The sequence below is a fragment of the Salmo salar genome, chromosome ssa06 (assembly GCF_905237065.1).
Source record: "Salmo salar chromosome ssa06, Ssal_v3.1, whole genome shotgun sequence".
Classification (NCBI taxonomy): Eukaryota; Metazoa; Chordata; class Actinopteri; order Salmoniformes; family Salmonidae; genus Salmo; species Salmo salar.
In genome coordinates, this window is record NC_059447.1 from 29,908,007 (window position 1) to 29,923,067 (window position 15,061).

At 47.6% G+C, this 15,061-nt stretch overlaps 1 protein-coding gene across 1 annotated transcript in view; it reads right to left on the reverse strand.

Annotated features, from left to right (window-relative positions):
• The window catches only part of LOC106606871 (voltage-dependent calcium channel gamma-2 subunit), a 73,512-nt gene that overhangs the window by 5,378 nt on the left and 53,073 nt on the right, over positions 1 to 15,061 (reverse strand). The window lies entirely within an intron of this gene.

Consider the following 15,061-nt stretch of genomic DNA (forward strand, 5'->3'; position numbering starts at 1 on the left):
TCACTCCCCCATCCTCCCTCTCCTCATATTCTCTCTCTCCTGTTTAACATGCACACTTAAACTTTCATCAGGCTGGTTACATTTTTTCCACCACTTTTTCACTACTTCACCTTGCCTCTCTGCGCGGCTGCCACCTCAGCACTTTCCCCAGCTTCTCCCCAAAATGCTGACGCCGTCGCCAGGGCTGGGTGGCTGCGCGCTGAACTCTGCCGCCTGCACCCCCGCGGGGACCCGGGGCTCCTGGCGGCCCAACTGCCTTCCCTCCCTACCTGCTGCCCACCTCCCTCCCTTCCCCTCTCATCCTTCCCCCATGCCCTAACACGCCACATCACACATCACACAGCCTCCAATCCCCTCCATGCACGGTAGGGGAGAGGAGAGCCACGGTGAGCCCACAGGCACCCTGGGAGATGGCAGTAGCAGCAGCAGGCCGACAGCTGAGGAGGACTGGGCCAAGTGGTGGCCACGGCTGGCTGGGTCACCATCACTCACTCACCCTCCACTGGGCCCACAACAGTAACTACAGTAAGACTGGAGACAGGAGAGGCTGAGGAGGCCCTGTAGGGTACTGAGGATGGATGTTCATCAAGACTGTATTGATACTGTATGTGGTTGTGGAGTTATGTATTACTAGTCGGAAGTGTAATTTGTGTTTTATGCCATTATTATTTGAAGTGCAGTATCTCTTTCTTCCTCTCTCTCTCTCTCTGTCTCTCTGTCTCTGTCTCTCTCTCTCTGTTTCTCTCTCTCTCTCCCTCTCTTACCCTCTCCCGCTCTCGCTCTCTCTTTCCCCTTCTTTCTCTCTCTCCATCCCTTCATCCTCCTCCTCTCCCTGTCCTTGGAGCAGAGGGAGTAGTGTGGTGTAGTTACAGGTGGCGTGGTGATTAAATATGAAGTTGTCCTGGAAGTTGACCCTGCTCTTTTGTCCCCCTTCTCACACCTCCCCCTCCTCCCTCCATCCCTCCAATCCGGCTCACGTTAACCCTGGAGATATTAAAATGGCCAGTTACTCTACATTACCTGGGAGAGGGCAGGGGGGCTCTTTCTCATCCATCAGCTTCATTTGCACCGACAAAAGAGGGATAAAGGGCCAGACAAATTGTATTGATTGTTGACAGAGAGAGTTTTTAATACTGCAGCTCTCAAGGTGACGCCAATGTGAAGGAAACCTCAGAGAGAGTGAGAGAGAGAGAGAGAGAGAGAGAGAGAGAGAGAGAGAGAGAGAGAGAGAGAGAGAGAGAGAGAGAGAGAGAGAGAGAGAGAGAGAGAGAGAGAGAGAGAGAGAGAGAGAGAGAGAGAAGAGCCAGCTCAGTGGTTGCTGGGTAAGTTTGCCACATTGCGTAAAAAAAACTGCACATTAGGCTGAGTTGAATAATTTAGCTCTTTGGTATGTTCAGCTATCATTTGGGCCTTGTTAAAAAACGAATGTCATTCTTTATGAAATGCATTACTACATTTAATGTGCTTTGAGTCAAAGATTTAAGAATCACTTACTGGACTGAGAAGCAGCTGGACTCCCAGGCAGAACTCCCTAGGTTATGACCGCAGCGGGAAATCTTGAAAGCAACTATAGTATAGACTTTCGATGGGGAGCTTTTCAAGGGCAAGAGAATGGTATCAGTCAGCCCAGAGTGCCTATGTATTATCTTTATATTACCCACGATGCTTAGCAGCGCACTCCAAAGTGCATTGACTTTCACAGTAACCTCCCAGCATGCTGTGCCTTCCCTCGGTTCAGGCTGCCGTTTTCTGCGCCAAGTGCCCCTGGGTTTGGCTAAGCACGCTCTACCTCCGAAACGAAGAAAGGCTGGGGTCCCTGCAGATTTCTTACGCCAGAACTCACTCTATTTTACTATAATGTTGAATATGTCAGTGAAGTGTTCGCTTAGTGGATGTATGAAATTCAGAAAGGCGTTTTTATGAGGGCTCCTGCTCCTTCGTTCCAGTGAGGGCATGAGTGAGGGCTGGAGATGGAAGTTCTCAGAGGGAGACGGAGAGATAACTATGCCCCAAGGCAGTGAGTGCTGCTACCTCCACCCAGTGAAAAATACCTCAGTGTTGCCAAATATAGGAAGTTTCACATCTTCTTTGGTTCTTTTAAGCGTCTGTCAGGGGTTTGGCTCCTGCCTGGAGGGGTGTGTTTTAACATGGCAGATAACCTGCGGGATGCTGGACAGACAGGCAGTGTCCTCCAGCTGAGTATAGGATTGATTATCACAGTAAGTGAAGGTTCCTCTCCACAGTCATGCCAGTGTGATGTGTGGCTAACAGTGGGCTTTAGTGGACGGTAGTAAGATTTGTGTGAGTGAGAGTAGATGGATTTCGGATTGAGAAACTGTAGTCGTGCTTGAACAGCTCAATTCAGAGCATAACTTCTGATAAGCTTTCCCTAAACGTTCCAGGTGTAATGAAACACATACAGTACACTCACTGTAACAGCCCAACATAATCTATGAACCAACAACACACCGTATGCCGACTAAGTGTCCTGTGATTAGTTATCCTACCGCGGCAGGTACAGTAATATCCCATTATCTGAGTAGGACATTATTCTGACTTTGGGCTGCTGGGAGGTGGACTATGGACCCTGTCCTGGGAGGTGGACTATGGACCCTGTCCTGGGAGGTGGACTATGGACCCTGTCCTGGGAGGTGGACTATGGACCCTGTCCTGGGAGGTGGACTATGGACCCTGTCCTGAGAGGTGGACTATGGACCCTGTCCTGAGAGGTGGACTATGGACCCTGTCCTGGGAGGTGGACTATGGACCCTGTCCTGGGAGGTGGACTATGGACCCTGTCCTGGGAGGTGGACTATGGACCCTGTCCTGGGAGGTGGACTATGGACCCTGTCCTGGGAGGTGGACTATGGACCCTGTCCTGAGAGGTGGACTATGGACCCTGTCCTGAGAGGTTGACTATGGACCCTGTCCTGAGAGTTGGACTATGGACTCTGTCCTGGGAGGTGGACTATGGACCTGTCCTGAGAGGTGGACTATGGACCCTGTCCTGAGAGGTGGACTATGGACCCTGTCCTGGGAGGTGGACTATGGACCCTGTCCTGGGAGGTGGACTATGGACCCTGTCCTGAGAGGTGGACTATAGACCCTGTCCTGGGAGGTGGACTATGGACCCTGTCCTGAGAGGTGGACTATAGACCCTGTCCTGGGAGGTGGACTATGGACCCTGTCCTGGGAGGTGGACTATGGACCCTGTCCTGGGAGGTGGACTATGGACCCTGTCCTGGGAGGTGGACTATGGACCCTGTCCTGGGAGGTGGACTATGGACCCTGTCCTGAGAGGTGGACTATGGACCCTGTCCTGGGAGGTGGACTATGGACCCTGTCCTGGGAGGTGGACTATGGACCCTGTCCTGGGAGGTGGACTATGGACCCTGTCCTGGGAGGTGGACTATGGACCCTGTCCTGAGAGGTGCACTATGGACCCTGTCCTGGGAGGTGGACTATGGACCCTGTCCTGGGAGGTGGACTATGGACCCTGTCCTGGGAGGTGGACTATGGACCCTGTCCTGGGAGGTGGCTGTGGGGACTCCTGTGTTTCAGAAATCTATCAAGCTGGAAAACAATGACCCTGTCTAAATGAAAGCTTTGACCTCTCTGCTGATAGCCAGAGACAGCGGCGACCTCGGTTGCGTCTTGTGTTTCCGAAGTCCCTCTCGGCGACACGGCACATGAAAGGAGGAGCGCTAATCGAGAATGCGCTCTGGAGCCCTGTGATTATCAGCCAGGTCACCGTTTTGATTTGGGTCGAGGTCACTATCACAAAGAGCCTCGCCAGGGCCCACTTCTGTCTGTGTGGGTCGCCTGGGACCACTTCTGTCTGTATGGGTCGCCTGGGACCACCTCTGTCTGTGTGGGTCGCCAGGGCCCACTTCTGTCTGTGTGGGTCGCCAGGGCCCACTTCTGTCTGTGTGGGTCGCCAGGGCCCACTTCTGTCTGTGTGGGTCGCCAGGGCCCACTTCTGTCTTTGTGGGTCGCCAGGGCCCACTTCTGTCTGTGTGGGTCACCTGGGACCACTTCTGTCTATGTGGGTCGCCTGGGCCCACCTCTGTCTGTGTGGGTCGCCAGGGCCCACTTCTGTCTGTGTGGGTCGCCAGGGCCCACTTCTGTCTGTGTGGGTCACCTGGGACCACTTCTGTCTGTGTGGGTCGCCTGGGCCCACCTCTGTCTGTGTGGGTCGCCTGGGACCTATTTGGGGAGAGGCATCTCTGCCTCCTCACCTCGTCCCCTCCCTGTGTTCTCGCTAAGCCCAAAGCGTTACCAGTCAGGCTGGTTATTAAAGTAGTGACACACAGAAGCCCTATGCTATCCTGTGCTTTATCAGCTCCACTACAACATACCCTCCATCCTGCCTCATTAGACAGATAGAAAGCAGTCCTGCCTGGGATGGATGTGTCCCTGTCCCTGCCTGTCATTGCTCCTATTAGGATGGGAAAGGCGTAGTGATGACTGATAGTGGCTTGTTAGAGCTGCCCTGCCCCGCTTTGCCGCCTGTCTGTGAGTACCAGTGTGCGTGCCAGGCTGCCCGCAGAGATACAGAGTTGGTGTGCGCTGTATTGATTGGCACAACTACAGTTTAGGCTGGCACCTGGGTAGTGGCAGTGGCACTCCTGAACACTGACTGACCCTGTTCTTACACACTACTTCACGCAGACTATTGTACACATATGTGACACATCAGTGTCTTTACAGTATCTAACCACCTCTCCACACATGCTGATCACCTCATAAGGAAGTAGTAGGGGAGAGTGGGGTAAGGTGAGCCTTTTTTTACATTCAGCATTTCTCCATCAAGGGAAATATAGTATTCATTCTAATAAAGATATCTACATATATTTCAGGATGTTGCGTATCCCTAGAAATAATTAGAATTCATCTAAACATTACAGTTTTGAAAACAAAGCTTGTCCAAAAAAACTGGTCTCTTGGCACAACTTACTCCAGGTACGGGGTAAATTTAGCTGAGGAACAGGATAAGTTAAGCCGCCTACAAATGTCTGTACTGAATGAAATATTACCACTACCTTTTTAAAATCATGTCTATCTTTATTTCCCAAACACAATTCAACACAATCACAATCACTTTTTTGTATTTGAATCATTTTAAGCATATTTTAAGACAGGCTGAACACCTAACAAACACTTTTAACATAGGCCCTGTTACTTCATATCCAAGCGATAATTCCTTGCATTATTGCCTGGAAAGAAAACACTTCAATTTGCTCAACATACCATTGGCTCAACAATTGTCTCAACTTACCCCAAGGCAAACATTATGACTATATTAGCCCACACAGCTACAAACCTCTAACCCAATAAATTAATTTGACTTGCTGAAAATCTGTTTTTTGGACCGAACTTACTTACCACTTTTTCCATGTGGTTTCTTCCTTCACATACTCCATGAAATGATGACCTCTTCTTAAATATTTGGTCAAATGATACATTTTGTGTATGGTGTCTTAGAAACAATGGTGGATCAGCTTACCCCACTCTCCCCTACCAACACTACCCAACACAGCTCCAGAGTGACTCACAGTGACTCACAGCCAGGGATCACTCTATTGCATTAACGCCACATAACACATATTCCCACTTAACATGTCCATTTACCAGTACATTGCCAGTTTACGGCTTCAGCACATAAACCAAATAGTATGTTGTATACACACAAAAAAACGCATGCATGCATGAACACACACACACACACACACACACACACACACACACACACACACACACACACACACACACACACACACACACACACACACACACACACACACACACACAGGTACATACACCAATAAATATGCAAAGAGTTCTCTTGACAAAGGCATCTCTTTGAACCTTCTCTCTCTTCTCTCCTCTCTCCCTCTCTCATTGACAGCGTTGTGAGAGGAAATTAGCATTGGCTCTTAATCAGCCTCCCCCAGCACTGAATGTGCTGATGTGCAGGACAGGGTCATGCTAATCAGGTGCCTCAGCTCCCAGGCACATTGATTTAAAACTACAAACACTTATTAATCCAGCCCGCCCTCCTCCTCCTCAATACTCAGCCTCAACCAAGAAGCCTCCTGCAGGAGGCTGGTGAGGGGAGGATGGCTCATAATAATGCCTGAAATGGAATGGTATCAAACACATAGAAACAGCATGTTTGCTGTGTTTAATACCATTCCATTTACGCCGTTCCAGCCATTAATATCCTCCTGTCCTCCCCAATTAACATGCCACCAGTTAGCATATGCCCTCAGAGTTGCACACAAGCATGTGTATGCACACTCTCACACTACCCCTATACACGTACACTCTCCATATGCACACAGCCAAAGTTTATTTTTCTCAATTTTTTTCTTACACGGAAAATCCAAGTACTGTACGACATAGGACTACAGTGGGCTTCATGCTCTCTGACACTGCAGTCCCCCACTGAATATCGCTCTGTCATACTAACATAACATATTACACAGCAAAATCCCTGTCCACACACACCCCTCACACACTCATCCACACACAGACTGGTCACTGGAGCACGGTGGAAAAGAATCTGGGCCGCCTGACACATTGAAGTTCCTTCACATGACAGGACTGCTCAGACAATTAAAGACCACATTTCAATTACTGTAATTACCCTCCACTTCACTGCTGATGTCCCCATAGATCAGGCCTGCCCGTCTGCCTGCCTGCCTGCCTGCCTGACAGCACTGTGCCATAGCTAGCTGCTCTGGGTTAGTTTAGCACCAACAGCCCAGAATCACTACTCGCTCTGTTAGCTTAGCATTGACACAGTAGCCCACATAATCACTGCTGTCTGTGTTAGCTTATCTTAGCCTTAGCGTTTACACAAACAGCACAGTAGCCCATAGACTAACACAGGGTAGAGGAGGCCCTATTAGTTTGAACAAACTGAACAGTAACCCTGCTTAGTCTGTTAGCTAGCTTAGCAGCCAGAAAAACACAATTAGTAGCCCAGAGCAAAGGGCAGAGGAAGCTCAATTTAAAACTTGCCTGGTACAACAGTGAATGGCATGATAGCACAGAGAAATGCTCCAATACATATGGATAAGACTGGGAATACGGTGGTTTATGTCGAGTTTACGCCACTGTTAGCATAGTACCACAGCACGGACTAACATGGGTCAATACAGAGAAACGCTGCATTCAATGTGGATATGTCAATGTGTGTGTGAAGGAAGACTAACAAGTGTCCATATGCAGTCACAAATAACGGTTGTATAACCTCTGTGTTACTGTTACTGTCCCTTTGTTTATGAGATACTGTACATTCTCTCACCTCTGAGTTCCATATTTCCAGCCTTAATGAGATGTGTAGTTAGAGCGCTGGTACTTGCTCGCTCCACCAGGCCACTAAAATGATTGCCTTTTAATTTATGGGCCTGTATGTGTTTAATGTATCTGTCGATGGACTCCATATTTGTCGCCTAGGCCACCACTGTTACACAGCTACACTGTGACATCTCTCTCTAGCTACCTAACACCACACAGTAAATCCAAGTGGACAGTCATAGTAATAATAGTCTCTAATAGAATCACTTTAAGGCTGTCACTCATGATTAACACATTATCCTGATGACTATCCTCTACCGAGGCAGTGGAGGTCATGTGATGTGACCCTCCCTCTGGTCCAATGGCTGTGACCGTGGTCCACGGTCCTGGCCTCAGGTGGAACCGGCGTGACCCACCAGGGCTCAGGGCCGAGCGACCGGCTGCCCATCCCCCCTCTGGAGCTGTTGCGGGAACTCCCATGCTGGGCCACAACCAATGATCTCCCCAATGTTGCCTACACCCCCCATCGCCCCAGAGGCCCCACTGTCCCACCCCTGCTGCCCTACATGCAAGCCCCCTGTGTGTGTCCTACCCCAGACCCATTGATTTTATTGGGCCAGATTAGGCCAGAATCCAGCCCCCCTCTCTGTATTAACTATGTACAGTGAGGGAAAAAAGTATTTGATCCCCTGCTGATTTTGTACGTTTTCCCACTGACAAAGAAATGATCAGTCTATAATTTTAATGGTAGGTTTATTTGAACAGTGAGAGACAGAATGTTATAAATTGATTTGCATTTTAATGAGGGAAATAAGTATTTGACCCCCTCTCAATCAGAAAGATTTCTGGCTCCCAGGTGTCTTTTATACATGTAACGAGCTGAGATTAGGAGCACACTCTTAAAGGGAGTGCTCCTAATCTCAGTTTGTTACCTGTATAAAAGACACCTGTCCACAGAAGCAATCAGTCAATCGTATTCCAAACTCTCCACCATGGCCAAGACCAAAGAGCTCTCCAAGGATCTCAGGGACAAGATTGTAGACCTACACAAGGCTGGAATGGGCTACAAGACTATCGCCAAGCAGCTTGGTGAGAAGGTGAGAACACTTGGAGCGATTATTCGCAAATGGAAGAAACACAAAAGAACTGTCAATCTCCCTCGGCCTGGGGCTCCATGCAAGATCTCACCTCGTGGAGTTGCAATGATCATGAGAACGGTGAGGAATCAGCCCAGAACTACACGGGAGGATCTTGTCAATGATCTCAAGGCAGCTGGGACCATAGTCACCAAGAAAACAATTGGTAACACACTACGCCGTGAAGGACTGAAATCCTGCAGCGCCCGCAAGGTCCCTCTGCTCAAGAAAGCACATATACATGCCCGTCTGAAGTTTGCCAATGAATATCTGAATGATTCAGAGGACAACTGGGTGAAAGTGTTGTGGTCAGATGAGACCAAAATGGAGCTCTTTGGCATCAACTCGCCGTGTTTGGAGGAGGAGGAATGCTGCCTATGACCCCAAGAACACCATTCCCACCGTCAAACATGGAGGTGGAAACATTATGCTTTGGGGGTGTTTTTCTGCTAAGGGGACAGGACAACTTCACCGCATCAAAGGGACGATGGACAGGGCCATGTACCGTCAAATCTTGGGTGAGAACCTCCTTCCCTCAGCCAGGGCATTGAAAATGAGTCGTGGATGGGTATTCCAGCATGACAATGACCCAAAACACACGGCCAAGGCAACAAAGGAGTGGCTCAAGAAGAAGCACATAAAGGTCCTGGAGTGGCCTAGCCAGTCTCCAGACCTTAATCCCATAGAAAATCTGTGGAGGGAGCTGAAGGTTCGAGTTGCCAAATGTCAGCCTCGAAACCTTAATGTCTTGGAGAAGATCTGCAAAGAGGAGTGGGACAAAATCCCTCCTGAGATGTGTGCAAACCTGGTGGCCAACTACAAGAAACGTCTGACCTCTGTGATTGCCAACAAGGGTTTTGTCACCAAGTACTAAGTCATGTTTTGTAGAGGGGTCAAATATTTATTTCCCTCATTAAAATGCAAATCATTTTATAACATTTTTGACATGCGTTTTTCTGGATTTTTTTGTTGTTATTTTGTCTCTCACTGTTCAAATAAACCTACCATTAAAATTATAGCCTGATCTTTTCTTTGTCAGTGGGCAAACGTACAAAATCAGCAGGGGATCAAATACTTTTTTCCCTCACTGTAGCTCATCACACCATGCTCTGACCCCTAGTGAACCCTGGCTAGGATCCACAAACATGAGACATCTTTACCACAGACTGCCATCATTGTCACTAACTGTCTGAATCGCCGTGTCCCCAGCCAGCCCAACCACTCACTGGACCCATATGTTCACTTGGCTATGCATGCCTCTCTCTAATATCAATACGCCTCGTCCATTACTGTCCTGGTTAGTGATTACTGTCTTATTTCACTGTAGAGCCTCTAGCCCTGCTCAATATGCCTTAACCAACAATGTTGTTCCACCTCCTACAAATGCAATGATATCACCTGGTTTAAACGTCTCTAGAGACTATATCTCTCTCATCATTACTCAATGCCTAGGTTGACCTCCAATGTACTCACATCCTACCTTACCTTTGTCTGTACACTATGCCTTGAATCTATGCTATCGTGCCCAGAAACCTGCACCTTTTACTCTCTGTTCCGAACGTGCTAGACGGCCAGTTCGTATAGCCTTTAGCCGTACCCTTATCCTACTTCTCCTCTGTTCCTCTGGTGATGTAGAGGTTAATCCTAGCTCCACGTGTCTAGCTCCACTCCCACTCCCCAGATGCTCTCGTTTGTTGACTTCTGTAACCGTAAAAGCCTTGGTTTCATGCATGTCAACATTAGAAGCCTACTCCCTAAGTTTATTTTACTCACTGCTTTAGCATACTCTGCCAACCTGGATAACTTAGCCGAGTCTTAATCCTGGCATAGGAAAACCACCAAAAACCCTGAAATCTCCATCCCTAACTATAACATTTTCTGCCAAGATAGAACTGCCAAAGGGGGTGGTGTTGCAATCTACTGCAAAGATTGCCTGCAGAGTTCTGTATTACTATCCAAGTCTGCACCCAAACAATTCGAGCTTCTACTTCTAAAAATTCACCTTTCCAGAAACAAGTCTCTCACTGTTGCCGCTTGCTATAGACCACCCTCTGTCCCCAGCTGTGCCCTCGACACCATATGTTAATTGATTGCCCCATCTATCTTCTGAGCTAGTGCTACTAGGTGACCTAAACTGGGACATGCTTAACACCCCGGCCATCCTACAATCTAAGCTTGATGCCCTCAATCTCACACAAATTATCAATGAACCTACCAGGTACAACCTCAAATCCATAAACACAGGCACCCTCATAGATATCATCCTAACTAACTCGCCCTCCAAATACAGCTTTGCAATTTTCAATCAAGATCTCAGCGATCACTGCCTCATTGCCTGCATCCGTAATGGGTCTGCGACCAAACGACCACCCCTCATCACTGTCAAACACTCCCTAAAACACTTCTGCGAGCAGGCCTTTCTAATCGACCTGGCCGGGGTATCCTGGAATGACATTGACCTCATCCCGTCAGTAGATGATGCCTGGTTATTCTTTAAAAGTGCCTTCCTCACCATCTTAAATAAGCATGCCCCATTCAAAAAATGTAGAACTAGGAATAGATATAGTCCTTGGTTCACTCCAGACCTGTCTGCCCTTGACCAGCACAAAAACATCCTGTGGCGTTCTGCATTAGCATCGAATAGCCCCCATGATGTGCAACTTTTTAGGGAAGTTAGGAACAAATATACACAGGCAGTTAGGAAAGCTAAGGCTAGCTTTTTCAAACAGAAATTTGCATCCTGTAGTACAAACTCAAAAAAGTTCTGGGACACTGTGAAGTCCATGGAGAATAAGAGCACCTGCTCCCAGCTGCCCACTGCTTTGAGGCTAGGAAACACTGTTACCACCGATAAATCCACTATAATTGAGAATTTCAATAAGCATTTTTCTACGGCTGGCCTTGCTTTCCACCTGGCTTCCCCTACCCGGGCCAACTGCCCGGCACCCTCCACAGCAACCCGCCAATGCTCCCACCATTTCTCCTTCACCCAAATCCAGATAGCTGATGTTCTGAAAGAGCTGCAAAATCTGGACCCCTACAAATCAGCCGGGCTAGACAATCTGGACCCTCTCTTTCTAAAATTATCTGCCGAAATTGTTGCAACCCCTATCACTAGCCTGTTCAACCTCTCTTTCATATCGTCTGAGATTCCCAAAGATTGGAACGCTGCCGTGGTCATCCCCCTCTTCAAAGAGGGTGACACTCTAGACCCAAACTGCTACAGACCTATATCTATCCTACCCTGTCTTTCTAAAGTCTTCGAAAGCCAAGTTAACAAACAGATTACCGACCATTTCAAATCCCACCGTACCTTCTCCGCTATGCAATCCGGTTTCAGAGCTGGTCATGGGCGCACCTCAGCCATGCTCAAGGTCCTAAACGACATCATAACTGCCATCGATAAGAGACATTACTGTGCAGCCGTATTCATCGACCTGGCCAAGGCTTTCGACTCTGTCAATCACCAAATTCTTACTGGCAGACTCGACAGCCTTGGTTTCTCAAATTATTGCCTCGCCTGGTTTACCAACTACTTCTCTGATAGAGTTCAGTGTGTCAAATCGGAGGACCTGTTGTCCGAACCTCTGGCAATCTCTATCGGTGTGCCACAGGGTTCAATTCTCGTGCCGACTCTCTTCTCTGTGTACATCAATGATGTCGCTCTTGCTGCTGGTGATTCTCTGATCCACCTCTACGCAGACGACACCATTCTGTATACCTCTGGCCCCTCTTTGGACACTGTGTTAATTAACCTCCAGACGAGCTTCAATGCCATACAACTCTCCTTCTGTGGCCTCCAACTGCTCTTAAATGCAAGTAAAACTAAATGCATGCTATCCAATCGATCACTGCCCGCACCTGCCCGCCCGTCCAGCATCACTACTCTGGACGGCTCTGACTTAGAATCCGCGGACAACTACAAATACCTGGGTGTCTGGTTAGACTGTAAACTCTCCTTCCAGACTCACATTAAGCATCTCCAATCCAAAATTAAATCTAGAATTGGCTTCCTATATCGCAACAAAGCATCCTTCACTCATGCTGCCAAACATACCCTCGTAAAACTGACCATCCTACCGATCCTCTGACTTTGGCGATGTTATCTATAAAATAGCCTCCAACACTCTACTCAACAAATTGGATGCAGTCTATCACAGTGCCATCAGTTTTGTCACCAAAGCCCCATACACTACCCACCACTGCGACCTGTACGCTCTCGTTGGTTGTCCCTCGCTTCATACTCGTCGCCAAACCCACTGGCTACAGGTTATCTACAAGTCTCTGCTAGGTAAAGCCCCGCCTTAGCTCACTGGTTACCATAGCAGCACCCACTCGTAGCACGCGCTCCAGCAGGTATAGCTCACTGGTCACCCCCAAAGCCAATTCCTCTTTTGGTCGCCTTTCCTTCCAGTTCTCTGCTGCCAATGACTGGAACGAACTGCAAAAATCACTGAAGCTGGAGACTCATATCCCCCTCACTAGCTTTAAGCACCAGCTGTCAGAACAGCTCACAGATCACTGCACCTGTACATAGACCATCTGTAAACAGCCCATCTATCTACCTCATCCCCATACTGTATTTATTTATCTTGCTCCTTTGCACCCCACTATCTCTACTTGCACATTCATCTCCTGCACATCTACCATTCCAGTGTTTAATTGCTATATTGCAATTACTTCGCCACCATGGTCTATTTATTGCCTTATCTTACCTCATTTGCACTCACTGTATATAGACTTTTTGTTTTCTTTTGTTCTACTGTATTATTGACTGTATGTTTTGTTGATTCCATGTGTAACTCTGTGTTGTTGTATTTGTCGAATTGCTATGCTTTATCTTGGCCAGGTCGCAATTGCAAATGAGAACTTGTTCTTAACTAGCCTACCTGGTTAAATAAAGGTGAAATAATACAAATAAACTGACAGAACATCCACTATTGCTACAACAAGACTCACAACGTATTTTCTACTCAATCTGACTCTCTGTCGCTGTCTCTCTCGCTCTCTCTCAGCATCTCTCTCTCAGTATCTCTCTCAGTATCTCTCTCTCTCTCTGTATCGCTTTGTCTGTATCGCTCCGTCTGTCTCTCTCTCTCTCTGTATCTCTCTCTCTGTATCTCTCTCTGTATCTCTTTTTCTCTCTCTCTGTATCTCTCTCTCTTTCTGTATCTATCTCTCTCTGTAACTCTCTCTCTTTCCGTATCTCTCTCTGTATCCCTCTCTCTCTCTCTGTATCTCTCTCTCTCTCTGTATCTCTCTCTCTGTATCTTTCTCTTTGTATCTCTCTCTCTCTTTCTGTATCTCTCTCTCTGTATCTCTGTCTGTATCTCTCTCTCTTTCTCTCTCTGTATCACTCTCTCTCTTTCTGTATCTCTCTCTGTATCTCTCTCTGTATCTGTCTCTGTATCTATCTCTGTATCTATCTCTGTATCTCTCTCTGTATACTTCTCTGTATCTCTCTCTGTATCTCTCTCTGCATCTCTCTCTGTATCTCTCTATTTCTATATCTCTCTCTCTGTATCTCTCTCTCTCTCTTTCTGTATCTCTCTCTCTATCTCTCTCTGTATCTCTCTCTTCCTGTATCTCTCTCTGTATCTCTCTCTGTATCTCTCTATTTCTTTATCTCTCTCTCTGTATCTCTCTCTCTTTCTGTATCTCTCTCTGTATCTCTTTCTGTATCTCTCTCTGTATCTCTCTCTCTCTTTCTGTATCTCTCTGTATCTATCTCTGTATCTCTCTCTTTCTGTATCTCTCTCTGTATCTCTCTCTGCATCTCTCTCTTTCTGTATCTCTCTCTGTATCTCTCTATTTATTTATTTCTCTCTCTCTCTCTCTCTCTCTGTGTGTATCTCTCTCTGTATCTCTCTCTGTATCTCTCTATTTCTATCTCTCTCTCTCTGTATCTCTCTCTGCATCTCTCTCTGCATCTCTCTCTTTCTGTATGTTTTCTTTTACTCCTCTCTTCTCTCTCTCTCTCTTCTCTCTCTCTCTCTTTCTCTCTCTGCTGCTTAGCGCCCAGTAGAGCAGTGGATGATGGGAGCTCGGACACGACATGATCTAAAAACCCACTGGCGCTTTAGTATGCCTCAGCTGGGTTATATAACCGTGTGTGGATGTGTGAACCGCCTGGCTATGGGGAGAGCCGAGGATTCACAGTCACTACAGTCACTACTGCAAAGCAGCCTGCTACTGTGTGTGTGTTTGTGTTTGGGGATGTCTGTGTGTGCTATGTGTGTGTCTGTGTGTGTTTGTGTCTGTGTGTTTGTGTCTGTGTGTCTATGGCTGTGTCTGTCTGTGTGTGTTCAAGTATGGGGGAGGGGTGGTGCACGTACGTATTCAAGAACATTCTGTGCCTTTCATCTGTATATGTCAGATTTGCTCACTTCCAATACTGGTGTAGGCTGGTGTACTGTGAGCTAGCAGGTGCTGAATCACAGGATTACATACATCATAGACGAGTCCCCTCAGTCTGAGTGTGAACTCCCTCTGACGTCACTTCCTGTGGGTTTTTACCTGAGGTGACATAATCTCTATTGCATAACCCTTCCCCTCTCGTTCTACCCTGTAAGTGGCTGGCATACCCTCTCTCTCTCTTTGGTCTCCCTCCAGATGCTCTG